Here is a 16,846-nt window from a genome sequence, read left to right on the forward strand (position 1 = left end):
ATTTTGAATCTTCTTATCTAATCACATTCTGAAGTATGTATATCACCAAGAACTGTAGCAATTCAAGAAAAGCCACCTCCACCTGCTCAAAGTCAATTAGAAATGGACAAGTAAGTGCTAGTCTCTCTCAAGACATTTATAACCCTAAATATATAGATTAACGTAAAGTCATCTTACTCCAGTAGAACACTGAACTGATAACCGCTGTCACTTGCATTCATACTGCCTACCCACAAATATATTTTCAAAAATAACCCTAACACCATCCTCAAGGCTAAAATAGATATAGAGAAAATTGGAGGTTATGGCTTCCAACAGGAAACTGGAGTTAAAACAAAGATCAGATTATCCATGATCTTATCAAAGAGTGGACCAGACTCAAGGGCCCAAATAGACTATTCCTGCTCCTTTCTCTAATTTTTTTTTAAATTTTATGAATAAATAGAGCACAATTAAATCGTCAGACAACACATATGATTTTTATAGCTTCCAGTAAAGTGTGCTGTTTAGATTCAGGCAAATACTGATAAAAGGGCATAGATCTGAAATGCTAATTCTCTTCATTTTTAGATTTCCGGCACCTGCAGTGCTCTCCGTTTTCCATTTGAAGGAGTTTTAGTTTTGGATGCTTGAGACTTTTTTGATTTACTTTAGGTCATTGTATAATTGTTTACCTGTTTATCTGCTACAAAGTAATTGCATGCTTTCTGCATTGCTTAACAAAGTGATTCCCTGGAGATTGTAACATTTGCAGCTTATGCGATATCAGGTCTGTACAGCTTCAGAGATTGTAGCATCTGGCCAGCGCTTCTCTGCATTATAGGAGAAAGTCCCAGGAATTTTCGCTCTCCCTCTTACACTCTCCTCTCTGTATCATTTTGTTTAGTAAAGAAGTTTGTTAAATCAGCTTCTCAGTTATCCCCCAGTAGTTTAGGAAGTGGGAGGCACAATAGCATAGCAGTTATCATGACACTACTACAGAACCGGCAACATGGGTTCAATTCCTGCCACTGTCTGTATGTTCTCCTCATGATTGGGTGGGTTTCCTCCCACATTCCAAAGGTGTATGGGTTAGTAGATGAATTGGTCACATGGGTGTATTTGGGGAGCTTGGGATTGATGGACTGGAAGAGCTGTTATTGTACTGTACCATATCTCCAATTTGAAAAAAATAGTGACATATAACCATATAACAATTACAGCATGGAAACAGGCCATCTCGGACCTTCTAGTCCGTGCCGACGCTTACACTCACCTAGTCCCACTGGCCCCCACTCAGCCCATAACCCTCCATTCCTTTCCTGTCCATATACCTATCCAATTTTACTTTAAATGACAATACCAAACCTGCTTCTACCACTTCTACTGGAAGTTCATTCCACACAGCTACCACTCTCTGAGTAAAGAAATTCCCCCTTGTGTTACCCTTAAACTTTTGAAAGCTAGCTCTCAAATCATGTCCTCTTGTTTGAATCTCCCCGACTCTCAATGGAAAAAGCCTATCCACGTCAACTCAATCTATCCCCCACATTATTTTAAATACCTCTATCAAGTCCCCCTTCAACCTTCTACGCTCCAAAGAATAAAGACCTAACTTGTTCAACCTTTCCCTGTAACTTAGGTGCTGAAATCCAGGTAACATTCTAGTAAATCTTCTCTGTACTCTCTCTATTTTGTTGATATCTTTCCTATAATTCAGTGACCAGAACTGTACACAATACTCCAAATTCAGCCTTACCAATGCCTTGTACAATTTTAACATTACATCCCAACTCCTATACTCAATGCTCTGATTTATAAAGGCCAGCATACCCAAAGCTTTCTTAATCACCTTATCCACAAGAGATTCCACCTTCAAGGAACTATGCACCATTATTACTAGATCACTCTGTTCTACTGCATTCTTCAATGCCATGTATGTCCTGCTTGGATTATTCCTACCAAAATGTAGCACCTCACACTTCTCAGCATTAAATTCCATCTGCCATCTTTCAGCCCACTCTTCTAACTGGCCTAAATCTCTCTGCAAACTTTGAAAACCTACTTCATTATCCACAATGCCTCCTACCTTAGTATCATCTGCATACTTACTAATCCAATTTACCACCCCATCATCCAGATCATTAATGTATATGACAAACAACATTGGACCCAATACAGATCCCTGAGGCACACCACTAGTAACCAGCCTCCAACCTAACAAACAGTTATCCACCACTACTCTCTGGCATCTCCCATCCAGCCACTGTTGAATCCATTTTACTACTTCAATATTAATACCTAATGATTGAACCTTCCTAAATAACCTTATGTGTGGAACGTTGTCAAAGGCCTTACTGAAGTCCATATAGACAACATCCACTGCTTTACCCTCATCAACTTTCCTCATAACCTCGTCAAAAAATTCAATAAGATTTGTCAAACATGACCTTCCACGCACAAATCCATGCTGACTATTCCTAATCAGACCTTGTCTATCCAGATAATTATATATACCATCTCTAAGAATACTTTCCATTAATTTACCCACCACTGACGTCAAACTGACTGACCTACAATTGCTAGGTTTACTCTTAGAACCCTTTTTAAGCAATGGAACCACATGAGCAATACGCCAATCCTCCGGCACCATCCCCGTTCCTAATGACATTTGAAATATTTCTGTCAGAACTCCTGCTATTTCTACACCAACTTCCCTCAAGGTCCTAGGTAATATCCTGTCAGGATCTGGAGATTTATCCACATTTATATTCCTTAAAAGTGCCAGTACTTCCTCCTCTTTAATTGTCATCATTTCCATAACTTTACTACTTGTTTCCCTTACCTTACACAATTCAATATCCTTCTCCTTAGTGAATTCCGAAGAAAAGAAATTGTTCAAAATCTCCCCCATCTCTTTCAGTTCCAAACTTAGCTGTCCACTCTGATTCTCTAAGGAGCCAATTTTATCCCTCACTATCCTTTTGCTATTAATATAACTGTAGAAACCCTTTGGATTTATTTTCACTTTACTTGCCAAAGCAACCTCGTATCTTCTTTTATGTATGGAAAACATCTACCAGGCCTCCAGCAAAACCAGCAATTTGGAAATCTATGAAATTTAAATAGCTATCAGTCCGATTGTCCCAGCCTTATCTTAGTCAGGATAACAACATATCATGGCAATTTCCAGTGAGTTACTTAACACTAATATGCCTACTACTTGAATCACTCTTTCACAATCTGGTTTCTGATTTGTGCTTTGTATGCATGTTGCTGACAGGAGTGCTGAAAATGTTACAGTGATGGAAGATAGATACCTAGAGACTTGAGTGAGCAGACAAGTAGCTGTACACTAAAACATAGGACTGTGAGCACAAAACTGAACAGGGCTTGTACATACAGTTAATTCCATATACAGAAAGGAAAATAAAGATTGAATTAAGGCAGAAATTAAAACAACAGCAGTTAAGTTGAACTGTACTACTAAATCTCCAATAGCCTTTAAACCTGAAGACATTAAATTTATTTAGTTTTCAGTGATCATATTTGAACTGTTGTTAATGATACTTAATACATTATTGAAAGGTTACTTGTAACAAAAGTGACAACATTTAACTTCTTTGTGGCAAATTTAGTTTGGATCTATGACACAGAAAAAAACTTCCTGACATATAAATCATTGCAATAATGATGTAGTCAGCCAGCTGATGTTTTTGCAGAGCTGATGGCTGAATGATACAACATGAATAACAGTCTTTTACTATCCGTAATTCCTATGTCAAGCCTTCAGATATACCTAATGTGCAGAAGTAAAGACCTATTTGTAAGATTATAACTGTTTTGATACTGAAGATCTGTACAGTGCTGTGGACAAGGCAGCTTATTGGCTTACAGAGGGGCAATGTCTACAGGAAATGTCAGAATAGAAGCATAGAAAACCTACAGCACAATTTGGGTCCTTCAGCCCACAAAGCTGTGCCAAACATGACCTTACCTTAAAAATTACCTAGGGTTGTTTCCCATAGCCCACTATTTTTCTCCTCTCTATGTACCTATCCTGGAGTCGCTTAAAAGGCCCTATTGTATCCACCTCCACCACTGTCACCAACAGCCCATTCCACGCTCTCACCACTCTCGGTGTAAAAAACTTACCCCTGACATCTCCTCTGTACCTACTTCCAATCATCTTAAAACTGTGCCCTCTCATGTTAGCCAGTTCAGCCTTGGGAAAAAGTCCCTGACTATCCACACAATCAATGTCTCCCATCATCTTTTGCACCTCTATCAGGTCACCTCTCATCCTCCGTCATTCCAAGGAGAAAAGACAGAGTTCACTCAACCTATTCTCATAAGGCATGCTCCCCAATCCAGGCAACATTCTTGTAAATCCCCTCTGCACCCTTTCTATAGTTTCCACATACTTCCTGTAGTGAGGCGACCAGAACGGAGCACAGTATTCCAAGTGGGGTCTGACCAGGGTCCTATATAGCTGTAGCATTACCTCTCGGCTCCTAAACTCAATCCCACAATTGCGCAGAAGTTTTGACTGTCCTATGAATTCGGACCCCAAGAATGTAATAACATTTAAGAAAACATATGAGTTGTGGGGGATAGAACAAAGAGCTAATGGGCAGTGGGACAGCCCTATTTCAGCAGCTTACAGCTGTAGTTGTCATCTTGGTCATCTTCTCAGGCTGTTGGAAGTGTTAAGCAAAGGTTTGCATTGGATCCACCCCAAAGCTTTGCATCACCTGTTGTTGTTTGGTCTAAGATTCTGCTTGGTGCAGCCAGAATTTGTGGCTAAATTTAGGGGTAAGAAAGATCCTCAAGTCAATTATATTTGGCTCACCCATACAATTAGAAGAAGGTGGTAGTGAAATGGATTTTACTTAAACTTCTGTAATTTTTGTTCCAGTAAGCAGCTCATTTGTGAAGATCAATCATCTTGACTTCATAGAGTCAAAGTTGTGTCATCACTTAGAACTTATCAAGCCTGTCTTATACCTCATGGACTTTGTTACCCATAATTACCATTAAAAGAAAATTGCATCATTCTTTCCAGATTCATGCAGTCATAGTTAAGATAATTGGTCAGAACAAACTTGCGACTTGTGACTTTCAAGTGTATGTGTGGAAATGAATATAGAAGAATCTGCCCTCTCACAAAACATAGGTCATTTTGTTTTCATACATTTCATCCATTATAAGACTAAGGATAATACTATTGCCTACAAGTAGCATTAGCTTCATTGTTAGTTCAATAGGAAAATCAGCCCATTTTATTGTGGTAAAAAATGATTTCTCATAAGATATACTGCCTATATTTGGCAAGTGATCACCATTAACTGTAAGTCTGAAGGCAGTGAATCCTTGAATTCTAATCTTCCTAAGAAACAGAAACGACAGACAGTGCATCAGTACAGTGTTACATACCTGGAGTACGGCATTCCCATCAGATCAACGACACCCCACGTGTCCTATTTGTAATACTGAACTGTCTAATGAAACCAGGAAACCGTCAAAATTGCAGGAACACTTACATAAAAGACATAATAAAAAGGCTACTTATGGTACTGCTCAGTTCCACAAGATGAAAGAAGCACTTGAAAAGTTTTGCACACTTGAGTCATTTGCCATTAAAGCTAAAAATGACCTTCATAGTTGTCTCATTGCTTCTTATAACATTTCCAAAATGATAGCCAATTGTGGAAAATCTCATACAATTGGTGAAAGATTAATAATGCCTGCTGTATCACGACTGTTCTCAAAATGGATACCAGTATTTTAAAATCAACTCCTCTGAGTAATAACCCTCTCGCTTGTTGTATTGACAAAATGAGTGAAAACATTATGTATCAACTATGCGCAGAGCTACAAAAAAACAGAATTTGAGATATAACTGGATGAGTCAATTGTGCAAGACAATGAGGCATTGTTAATGGCATATGTACGGTTTATCAAAAATGGAAAAGTTTATGATGAAATTCACTTTACTAAAAAGTTAAAAACAAATATCAACAGAGAATCAATCTACAATGAGAAAATATACATTGAGGATAAAAATATTTCGATTAGGTATATGATTTCTTGTGCAACAGATGGAGCACCATGACATGCTGTTTTAGTGGCACTTATGAAAAAAGAAATTCCAAGTCTGTTTGCAATCCATTGCGTAATTCATTGTCAACATCTCACAGCCAAAAGCCTCAGCCAGTGACTTTTTTCAAGCATGACTCTTGTAATATCTGCTATCAACAAAATTAAAGTGCATTCATTAAATACCAGAATATATAATCAGTTATACCAAGATAATGATGAACAATTTAAATGCTTGCTTCTTCGCACTGAAGTCAAAAGACTGCTACTTAAAATATTTCTTTGATCTTTTTGATACTGTGGTTGAAGATTTGATCAAAGTCAACAAGAGCTTGGGAAACACAATTGAACTTTTATGTAGCGATGTGGCATACCTAGCCAACCTGTGTGACAAAATGAAATTCTAAATATGAACTTCAGGTGAGAATTTCAATTTAATCTAGGCTAAAAGTGCAGTGTCCACTTTTATTGGAAAACTAGAAATATATAAGCAAAACATTGGGAGAAGAATGTTCTTGCAGTTACCCTGCATGGAAAGTATGGCACTCGCTTTCACAAACAGTGATTTGCAAGCCTACTGCTTACACCTACAATCACTAAAGAAGGATTTTCCAAATCAATACAAGTATTTAAACGATCTGGAAATTCAAGGTGGAAGAATAGGAACAGTGCTTGCAAGAAAAAAGTATTGACATGTAGAATGATGAAGAAGCAGAAATGCTTTTTCAAAACTATCGGCCTTTGTGGTCTGTGTCTACACTGTCATATGATGTTTCCTGGTCTTCGGAGAAGAGTCAAACTACTCTTCATTGCATTTCCATCCTCCTACCTTGTTGATCAAGGCTTCAGTGCGGTGAACCTCATTCTGACAAAAAACAGAAAGCACTTGGACATTATTACTTGTGGGGACTTTAGCTGTCACAACTTGAACCAGATATTTCAACCCTTGCTAAAAACCATCAAGCTCAAGGATCACATTGACATCGAAGCTGCTGTACAGCACACAGGTACTGTGTAAGCTTGGTTTAAAGACAAATAAAAATTCAAAGCAGATTAATTTTTCTCATGTTAGCATATGGTAGACATGTTCTTACACTATGGGAGCACTGGAATGTATATTGCGCCTAAGAGGTGTGTTGGCAAGTATGGAGGTGCTTTAAGGGGGGGGGGGGATGCGTTGGGCTAAAAAAGGTTGTTTCCTACCCATATACCAAAGCTCCACCCAAACCATCTTGCAATCATTATATTCTTTGTATTCTCTTTTGGAAGCACCAGTATTTTTAAGGTGGAGTGTGATAGTTAATTTAGTCAGTGAGGGCATCAAAGGTAAACGGGAGAAGCAGAGAATGGGGTTGAGAGGGTGATAAATCAGTGACGATGAAATGGCTGAGCAAACTTGACGGACTAATTCCGCCCCTTTGTCTTTTGCACTTACATCTTATGTGTTCATTGCTGGAGTGCCTGCGAGCACGTTGCTTAATAAAAATAGATATATTAACAATAGAAAAGAGCAAAAATAAATCCAGTGCACATAGTACTGTTACTGAAAGTTAGGCAACTTTTTTTTCATGGTATAGTTGTAGGTATTTCTTTAACCAAATGTTTTTCTTTGTACCACATTCCCTCTCTTTCCCTTTGCTACCTCATTCCTGACACTGGGTGGTAATCTGGAGGATCAGCAGATGTGACTGTTCTCTAACTGGATGTTCTAAGTCAATCCCATTGGCTGTATTCACTAAACTCATCATGCACTCAGAGGCAACATGGTTAGAAACTGGTTAGTAGAGAAAACTGGTTAGACTTTGACAGTAATGTGCAAAGTAACAAAATATTTACAACTAACTTGGATTGCTGCATTACTTACGCAAACACGTGAAATGACAAGCCAGTAGACAAAGCAGCTGCACAGCAGAACCAAAATCAGGTTTAATATCACCGGCGTATATCGTGGAATTTACTGGTATGCAACAGCAGTACATTGCAACACATAATAATAAAAAACTAAATTACAGTAAATACATACATTTTTAAAGTTAAGCTAAATAAATAGTACAGAAAGAGAAATAAGTAGTGAGGTTGTGTTCACAGGTTCAATGTCCATTGAGAAATCTGATGGCAGAGAGGAAGAAGCCGTTCCTGAATTATTGAGTGGGTGTCGTCAGGCTCCTGTACCTCCTCCTTGATGGTAGCAATGAGAAGAGGGCATGTTCTAGTGATGGGGGTCCTTGATGATGGATGCTGCCTTTTTGAGGCATTGAAGATGCCTTGGATGCTCAGGAGGCTAATGCTCAAGGTGGAGCAAACTGAGTTCACAACTTTATATAGCTTCTTTTGATCCTGTGCAGTGACCACCCCCCCCCCCCCCACGCATACCAGATGGTGATTCAGCCAGTCAGAATGCTCTCCACAGTATATCTGTAGAAATTTGTGAGTGTCTTTAGTGACACGCCAAATCTCCTCAAAACACCAAATTCAAACTCCTAATGAAATATAGCCACTATTGGGCCTTGTGTGAGAAAATTATAAAGACTTCACTTTGAATCCATAAAAGGCAATATGTTCACCATTATGGAGACTAAAAGCTGTAAGGAAGCAAACGTGGGGATCTCATTGAAACCTAGCGAATGCTGAAAGGACTAGATAGGATGGATGTGCAGAATATGTTTCCTATAGTGAGGGTATCCAGAACTAGAGAGCGCAGCCTCAAAATTGAGGACTTTTAGCACAGAGGATAGGAGGAATATTTTTAGCTAGAGAGTAGTAAATCTATAGAATGCTCTGCCACAGACTGTGGTGGAGGCCAAGTATATTTAAGACGGAAATTGATGCTTATCTGATCAGCCAGGGCATTAAAGAATATGGCAAGAATACAGGTGTATGGGGTTGAATGGGATCTGGAATCTGCCACGATGAAATGGCAGAGCAGACTCGATGGGCTGAATAGCCTAATTTTGCTCCTATATCTTACATTCTTGTAGTTTGAGTTTTCAGATATACAAGTTGCCAAAAACTAAAGCCTGAGCATAAAATAATTAGAAGTAATTAAAAATAGAATGAGAGTCAGGCTTCATTCTAAAGATTCTAGGTTCTGAAAGAAAGGCATTTCTGTTTCCATTATAAAGTCAGTGTACATTTGATGTACTATTTTAAACTCTAGGAAGTCCTACCTGGATTTATAGGATTAAATTGTAAGGAGTATTACACATTTTACATTATTTTAATTTCAGAAGTTTGAGAGATAAAACATTTGATCAAATAAGAAAAATAAAAGTCAGGAGGAATACAGAAAAACTATTACCTCAAATGAAAAATCCAGAATAAGATGATATAAATAAACAATAGAGACAGGCCATTAAAATATCAATGAAGAGAGTACTTGTACTTACACAAAGGCTGGTGGAAATATAAAATTCATCTCAAAGGAACATGGATTGAAATTGAAGCTGATGAAACTGATGGATGCCTGCTAACTGCTGATGGGACATCAACCATCTTGACCTCACCACTCCTCTCTCCAATTCCAACCTCACTCCTTCTGAACACTGTGCTCTCCACTCTCACCATCATATCTGCAGATAAAGGGGTGCTATAGTATCCTGGCAGACTGACATCTACCTTGCTGAGGCCAGGCAACAACTGTCAGACACCTCCTCTTACTTACTCCTCGAACTGAAGTGCACTAAGGAGCACCAAGTCATCGTCTCCCGCACCATCACTGACCTTATTAACGCTGGGGATCTCCCATCCACTGCCAACAACCTCCTAGTTCCCTCACCCAGCACTTCCTATTTCTACCTTCTACCCAAGAACCACAAACCTGTCTGTCCAGGTAGGCCCATTGTTTCTGCTTGTTCATGCCCCGTTGAACTTATATTACTTGACTCAGTCCATTCCCCCTTATTCAGTCCCTTCCTACTTACATCCATGACACTTCACACTCTCTTGATCTTTTCAATGATTTCAAGTTTCCTGGCACTAATCATCTTATTTTCACTATGTATATCCAGTCGCTATACATCTCTATTCCCCACCAGGAAGGCCTCAAAGCTCTCCATTTCTTTAAGGACACCAGACCTAACCAATTCCCCTCTACCACAACTCTCCTCCTTCTGGTGGAACTTGTCTTCACGCCTAATAATTTCTCCTTTGGCTCCTCCAACGTCGTTCAAATAAAAGGTGTAGCCATGGGCACTCACAAACTTTGCCTGCCTGTTTGTTGGCTACGTGGAACAGTCTATGTTCCAAGCCTCCACTAGTATCACTCCCCAACTTTTCCTACGCTACATCAATGACTGCATTGGTGCTGCTTCCTGCACCCGTGAAGAGCTCGTCAACTTCATCAGCTTTGCCTCCAACTTCCACCCTGCCCTCAAATTTACCTGATCCATTTCTGACACCTGCGTCCCCTTTCTCAATCTCACTGTCTCTGTCTCTGGAGATGGATTATCTACTGATGTCTATTATAAACCCACTGACTCTCACAGCTCAAACAAGAAAAAATCTGCAGATGCTGGAAATATGAGAAACACACAAAATACTGGAGGAACTCAACAGGCCAGGCAGCATCTAGGAGAAGAGTATAGTCAATGTTTTGAACCAAAACCCTTTGACAGAACTTACAGCTACCTGCATTATACCTCTTCCCAACCTGTTACTTGTAAAAATGCCATCCCCTTCTCTTAATTCCTCCATCTCTATTGCATCTGCTCTCAGGATGAGGCATTTCATTTCAGAACTAAGCAGATGTCCTCCTTCTTCAAAGAAAGGGCCTTCCCTTCCTCCACCATCAATGCAGCCCTCAACCGTATCTCTTCCATTTTGCGTACATCTGCACTCATCTCGTCCTCCCACCATCCCACCAGCGATAGGGTTCCACTTGTCCTCACCTACCACCCCACCAGTCTCTGTGTCCAGCACATAACTTCCACCATCTTCAGTGGAATCCCACCACCAAGCACACCTTTCCCTCCTCCTACTTTCTGCTTTCAGCAGGGATCGCTCCCTATGCGCCTCCCTTGTCCATTCATCCCTCCCCACTGATTTCCCTCCTGGCATTTATCCTTGCAAGTGGAACAAGTGCTACACTTGCCCCTACACCTCCCCTCTCACTACCACTCAGGGCCCCAAAAAGTCCTTCCAGGTGAGGCAACACTTCAACTGTGAGTCTGTTGGGGTCATTTACAGTATCTGGTGCTCCCTGAGTGGCCTCCTGTAAATCGGGGAGACCCGACATAGTTTGAGGAAGTGCTTCACCAAGCACCTATGCTCCATCCACCATAAAAGCAGGATCCCCCAGTGGCCACCCATTCTGACATGTCAGTATACGGCCTCCTCTACTGTTGCGATGAGGCACACACGGGTTGGAGGGCAACACTTTATATTCTGATGGAATAGCCTCCAACTTAATGGCATGAACTTCGATTTCTCAACCTTCTGGCAATGCCCCCTCCTTCACCATTCCCCACTCCATTTTACTCTCTCACCTTATCTCCTTACCAGCCCATTGCTCCTACCCCTTTATTTCTTCCATGGCCTTCTGTCCTCTCCTATCAGATTTCCCCTTCTCCAGCCCTGTGTCTCTTTCACCAATCAACCTCCCAGCTCTGTACTCCACCCCTCTCCCACCAGTTTCATCTATCATCTTGTGGTTCTTCCTCCCCTCCCTCCACTTTCTTACTCTGACTCCTCATTTTTTTCCAGTCCTGATGAAGGAGCAAGGCCTGAAACATTGACTGTTTGCTCTTTTCCATTGATGCTGCCTGGCTTGTTGAGTCCCTCCAGCATTTTGTGTGTGTGGCTTGGATTTCCATCATCTGCAGATTTTCTCTTGCTTATGGATGCCTGTTAAATTTGAATGGAAATTAGCAAAGCTATGTAAATGAAGGCAGGACTGAAGGTTTTGCTATCAGCTTTGACTCAGTTTAATGAGGAGATTATGTTGAGGGACTGAGTAGTCAACTGTCCTACTGGCAATCATCATGCTACATTATATATACTTTTAGTGTATTTACAAACGCAAATGTGTTAGAAAACATATCCAATTTATTAAGAATTTTCTTCACTGTGTACATTAAAAGAGGTATGTTGACATAATTCTTACACTATTGATTTTCATTTTGAGATTTGTACAACTGAGTAAATTGTGGGCAGCATTTATGTAAATACTCAAGTATTTGGATCTAATATTTTTGACAAGTATTCAAAAGATTAACAACATCTCAACAACCAGCTGCTGTTGACATCACTTCAAGCAGTACTATTATAAGCTTTTAAATTCAGTTCCAAAATCTTCAGTGAGATTCAAGGGGAAGTTGTGAACTTCTAATATCAGTCTACAATGATGTGGAATCCTAGACTTTATGAGCAGCCCGGAGTTTTGGTGCAGTGAATACAATAAATTGAAAAAGATTTGCCGTATTTTTTAAAATAATCATGCATTAAAATAAATCTTAAAAGATCCTATAAGACCTATTTGTCGAAAAAATACCATTGCATGACTTTACGTGAAGTTATGCCAGCTAACTTTTAACACCAGCAAAATTAACAAGATTCCCTGTGCCACTCACAAATGGTTTTGTTCTCTGTAATATGCTTCTTTAAGGGTCTTTATCTTAAAGAGTCATGAGAAAGACTCTCTTAAAGAAAAATGAATTTAAATAGTCATTAAGCTATGTTTATTTTCATAATTTTGTGTTTCCTTTGACTTTTTTATGATTTAGTGATCTAATTTTGTTGGAAATTCTATAAAAATCTTTTGTTAGATATTATTTTAAATTAGTAACATTATACAATCCTATGGGTTATCCAATAGAGACTAATTGGGTCAACAACAAATGAGTTATTAATATAATGTGATATGATAAAACATAAACCAGAGGTTTGCTATGTTGTACAATCAAAAAGGAAAATTGAAGTAAGTACTTCTGATTACAAGACACAAAAATATTTTGAAAGTGAGAAATGATTGTTGAGAACTGTCTATTCTTGACATGTGTTTTCACAATTCCTCATTCTCCTGCAATATTTTATTTGTTTACACTGATTTTGAAAGCATGTTCCAGGCTTTTCAATTCTTCCTATGGGCAGGGAGAGTGCCATTTGATGCCATTAGTCCTTACCCTCCTTGTCAGGGAGGCATATGGTGTTTTGAGCCTGCATGGCTATTCATCCATTTCCATGGCAGGTCAGGGCAGATTGAGGGACACCATTTATATTGGCTCCAGGCAGAATATAGTCCACAATTGCTCTGCTCTTTTTACTATCCTGTTTTGATTTATTTTAATGCAAATCCTGTTATTGATTTAAAGAAAAGCTTTTGTTGTTTATGTAAATACTTAGTGCATTAAGATAAATATGATGGCTACAGCAGTTATGGAAGCTGATTGATCAGATGTCCTATTTATCTGATTAGAAGTGAAGTTCAAAAGCAAATTGACAAAAGCCAACTCTTTTCTTTTGAAATCAGACCTATGCATGCATCTTAAGTAGAAAATCTTTACCTTGCATGAAATATGCTGCTACAGTTGAGGTGAATATCACTCAGAATCAGAACCAAGTTTAATTTCACTGGCATATGACGTGAAATTTGTCAACTTAGCAGCAGCAACACAATGCAAGACATGACAAATGTAGAAAGAACATAAATAAATGAATTACAGAAAGTATATATGAATATTATGTAGTTAAATTAAAAATAGTAATGCAAAAGTAGAAATATAAAAATTTGAGGTAATGTCAATGAGTTCAATGTCCATTTAGAAATCAGTGCAGTTTTGTTTTTGGAGAATTCAAATGTTGAAAAGCAAAAAGCTGAGATTATTATTACTTTTAATAAAAAATAAAGAATTGTGTTATATTAAGGCTTTCCATGAGTTCATGACATTCGAAAGCCTTTGAACCAATGAGCTGAACTAGTTCTTGAAGTATTGGCTTGTTAAATTGGTTTATTATTCTCATGTGTGCCAAGTTACAGTGAAAGAGATTGTTTTGCATGCCATCCATACAGATCATTTCATCACATCAGTACACCCATGTATTGCAAGAGAAAAACTTTAACAGAAAGCAGAATAAAGTATTACAGTTACAGGAAAAAGTGCAGTGGAGGCAGAGAATAGTTGCAAGCTCATAATGAGTTAGATTGTGAGATAGGGTCCATGGAGGGGAGGCTGGATTTGGTGACGTGCTGAGCTGTGTCCGCAGCTACAGGAAGTTGTGGACAGAGTGGTACACATCATCAAAAGCAGACAGTTGTGAACAACCTGTCTATGCCTCTTTCTGCCAGCATTATCAAAGAATCCACCCACCCTGAGCATCTAGTCTTCTCCCCTCTCCTCTCAGGCAGACAATATAAAAGCCCAAAGGTATGTATTACCAGGCTCAAGGACAACTTCTAACTCAGTGCTGGAAGGCTATTAAGAAGTACCCTCGTATGGCAAGTTGGACTCTTGACCTCACTATACATTATACCTTGTTTTGATCTTGCAATTTATTTGCATTGTATTTTCTCTGTAGCTGTTACACTTCATTCTGCATTGTTACTGTTTTATCTTGTTCTACCTCAATGCCCCACATAATGATTTGATCTGTATGAACAGTATGCAGGTCAAGCTTTTCACTGTATGTTGGTTTATGTGACAATAATAAACCAATTCTAATTCCAATTCCAATTCCACTTTCTTGTGGCCTCGGGCTGAGCAGTTGTCCTACCAAGTTATGATGCATTAGGAGAGGATGCTTTCTAGAACATAGAACTTAGAACAGTATAGCATGGGGGCAAGATCTTCGGCTCTAAATGTTGTGCTGAACCAGTTAAATAAGTAATCATTTTTTTATGTTACACCCCGGTTGTAATGTGGGGGAAGGGCTGACAGGTGCACCTGGCAAACTTCCTCAAACAGCAATATGATGTTAGTCAAATAATGTGTTTCAGAAGTGGTGACTAATGTAAACATGCTGCCAGGACATAAGTATTAACCCTCATTTTTCGTTGAAAGGGTGTCATTTAATTTTTTTGTCCTCCATCCTTAGAATATCTCATTCTTGTGTGCACCACTTTTGTTTTGTATTTCTTGAATGACACTCCCAGTCACTGGTCACTTTACTAGGTACCTCCTGTAATTAATAGTGTCTACTGAGTATATACTTGTGGTCTTAGGCTCCTGTAGCTCATCCGCTTCAAGATTCAACATTTTGTGCATTCAGAATGCTCTTCTGAACACCACTGTTGTTACACACAGTTAAATGAGTTACTGTCACCTTCCTGTCAGCTTGAACTAGTCTAACCATTCTCCTCTAATTTTTGCCCACTGAACTGCCACTCAGTGGATGCTTTTTGTTTCTTGCACCATTCTTTGTAAACTCAAGAGACTTGTGTGTGAAAATTCCAGGAAATCAGCAGTTTCTGCGATACTTCAACCACACTGTATGGCAACAGCAATCATTCCACATTCGGGGTCACTTGGGTCACATTTCTTCACCATTCTGATGGTTGGTCCAAACAACAACTGAACTTTTTGAAAAACGTCTGCATGTTATTATGCATTGAGATACTGCCATGTGATTGCCTGGCTAGATATTTGTATTAACAAACAGGTGTACTGGTTTACCTAATAAAGTGGCCACTGTGTTTATATACTGCTTATAAAGGAAAGAGTGCATGCTGTACAAACCGTAAAATATTGAGACATAAATTTTGTAGTTGTTTGTTAAAGGGATCTGTAAGGTAAAGGGAGCTGCTGAACTTCGTTCAAACTAAAAAACAACTTTAGCTAAATATTGATAGGCGAACACATTAAATTTCACAAATGCACATGAAGGAATTTCAAGATGGAATACAGTTATTAAAGCATCAAAGACGATTTATTCTTCGTGTTAATCATTATTATTTTGTACTTGTCTTGGTATCCTCTTCAACACTTCACATTGTTCTATAGCTCAATACACTTTGTTTACTTGTCAAGGGGGCTAACTCCTTGCTAATCTCTGAAATGTGGCTTTCACCTGTCTTCCTGCAAACAGCAACATGGTTTCTGCATTGTTGCCTTTCGAAATAAACTAAATGGTCATTATTAATGATAGCACAAAGTCATTCCCAGATCAGTAAAGCCTTCAAACACCTCTTGGGATAGAGTTTAAACTTGGAGATTAGTCAGTCACCCAATAGCCTGACACAAAATTACATCTGTATAGACCAGGGGTCAGCAACCTTTACCACTGAAAGAGCCACTTGGACCCATTTCCCACAGAAAAGAAAACACTGGGAGCCGCAAAACCCGTTTGACATTTAAAATGAAATAACACTGCATACAACGTTTTGTTTTGCCTTTATGCTATGTATAAACAAACTATAATGTGTTGCATTTATGAAATTGATGAGCTCCTGCAGAGAAAACGAAATTACATTTCTGCATGCAACAAAAACATTTTGAACTCCGAAAATAAGATGTTGGTTTGAAGGTTACTTTTAAGTAAAATACTCAACGTCTATTTGAGTCCTTCTTGTGTTTATGAAAAACGCTAAACTTAAATTTGCCGCCAGCAGCAAACCAAAAATAACGTCAGCCAGCTGTCAACCTGAAAAATAAAAGGACTATTTCACTGAACAATGAAAACATATGAATATACGTAAAATAATAGGCAATTAAAATATTTATCATACTTGGTCAGGTTGACTCACACCTGACAATGCAGTCGTATTCGGTAGGGATGGATCGATGCTTAGGGGAGTGACCGGGAAGGATAATGTGCTTTTTTCCTCTCTGAACTCACA

Source organism: Hypanus sabinus, chromosome 6, assembly GCF_030144855.1.
Source record: "Hypanus sabinus isolate sHypSab1 chromosome 6, sHypSab1.hap1, whole genome shotgun sequence".
Taxonomy (NCBI): Eukaryota; Metazoa; Chordata; class Chondrichthyes; order Myliobatiformes; family Dasyatidae; genus Hypanus; species Hypanus sabinus.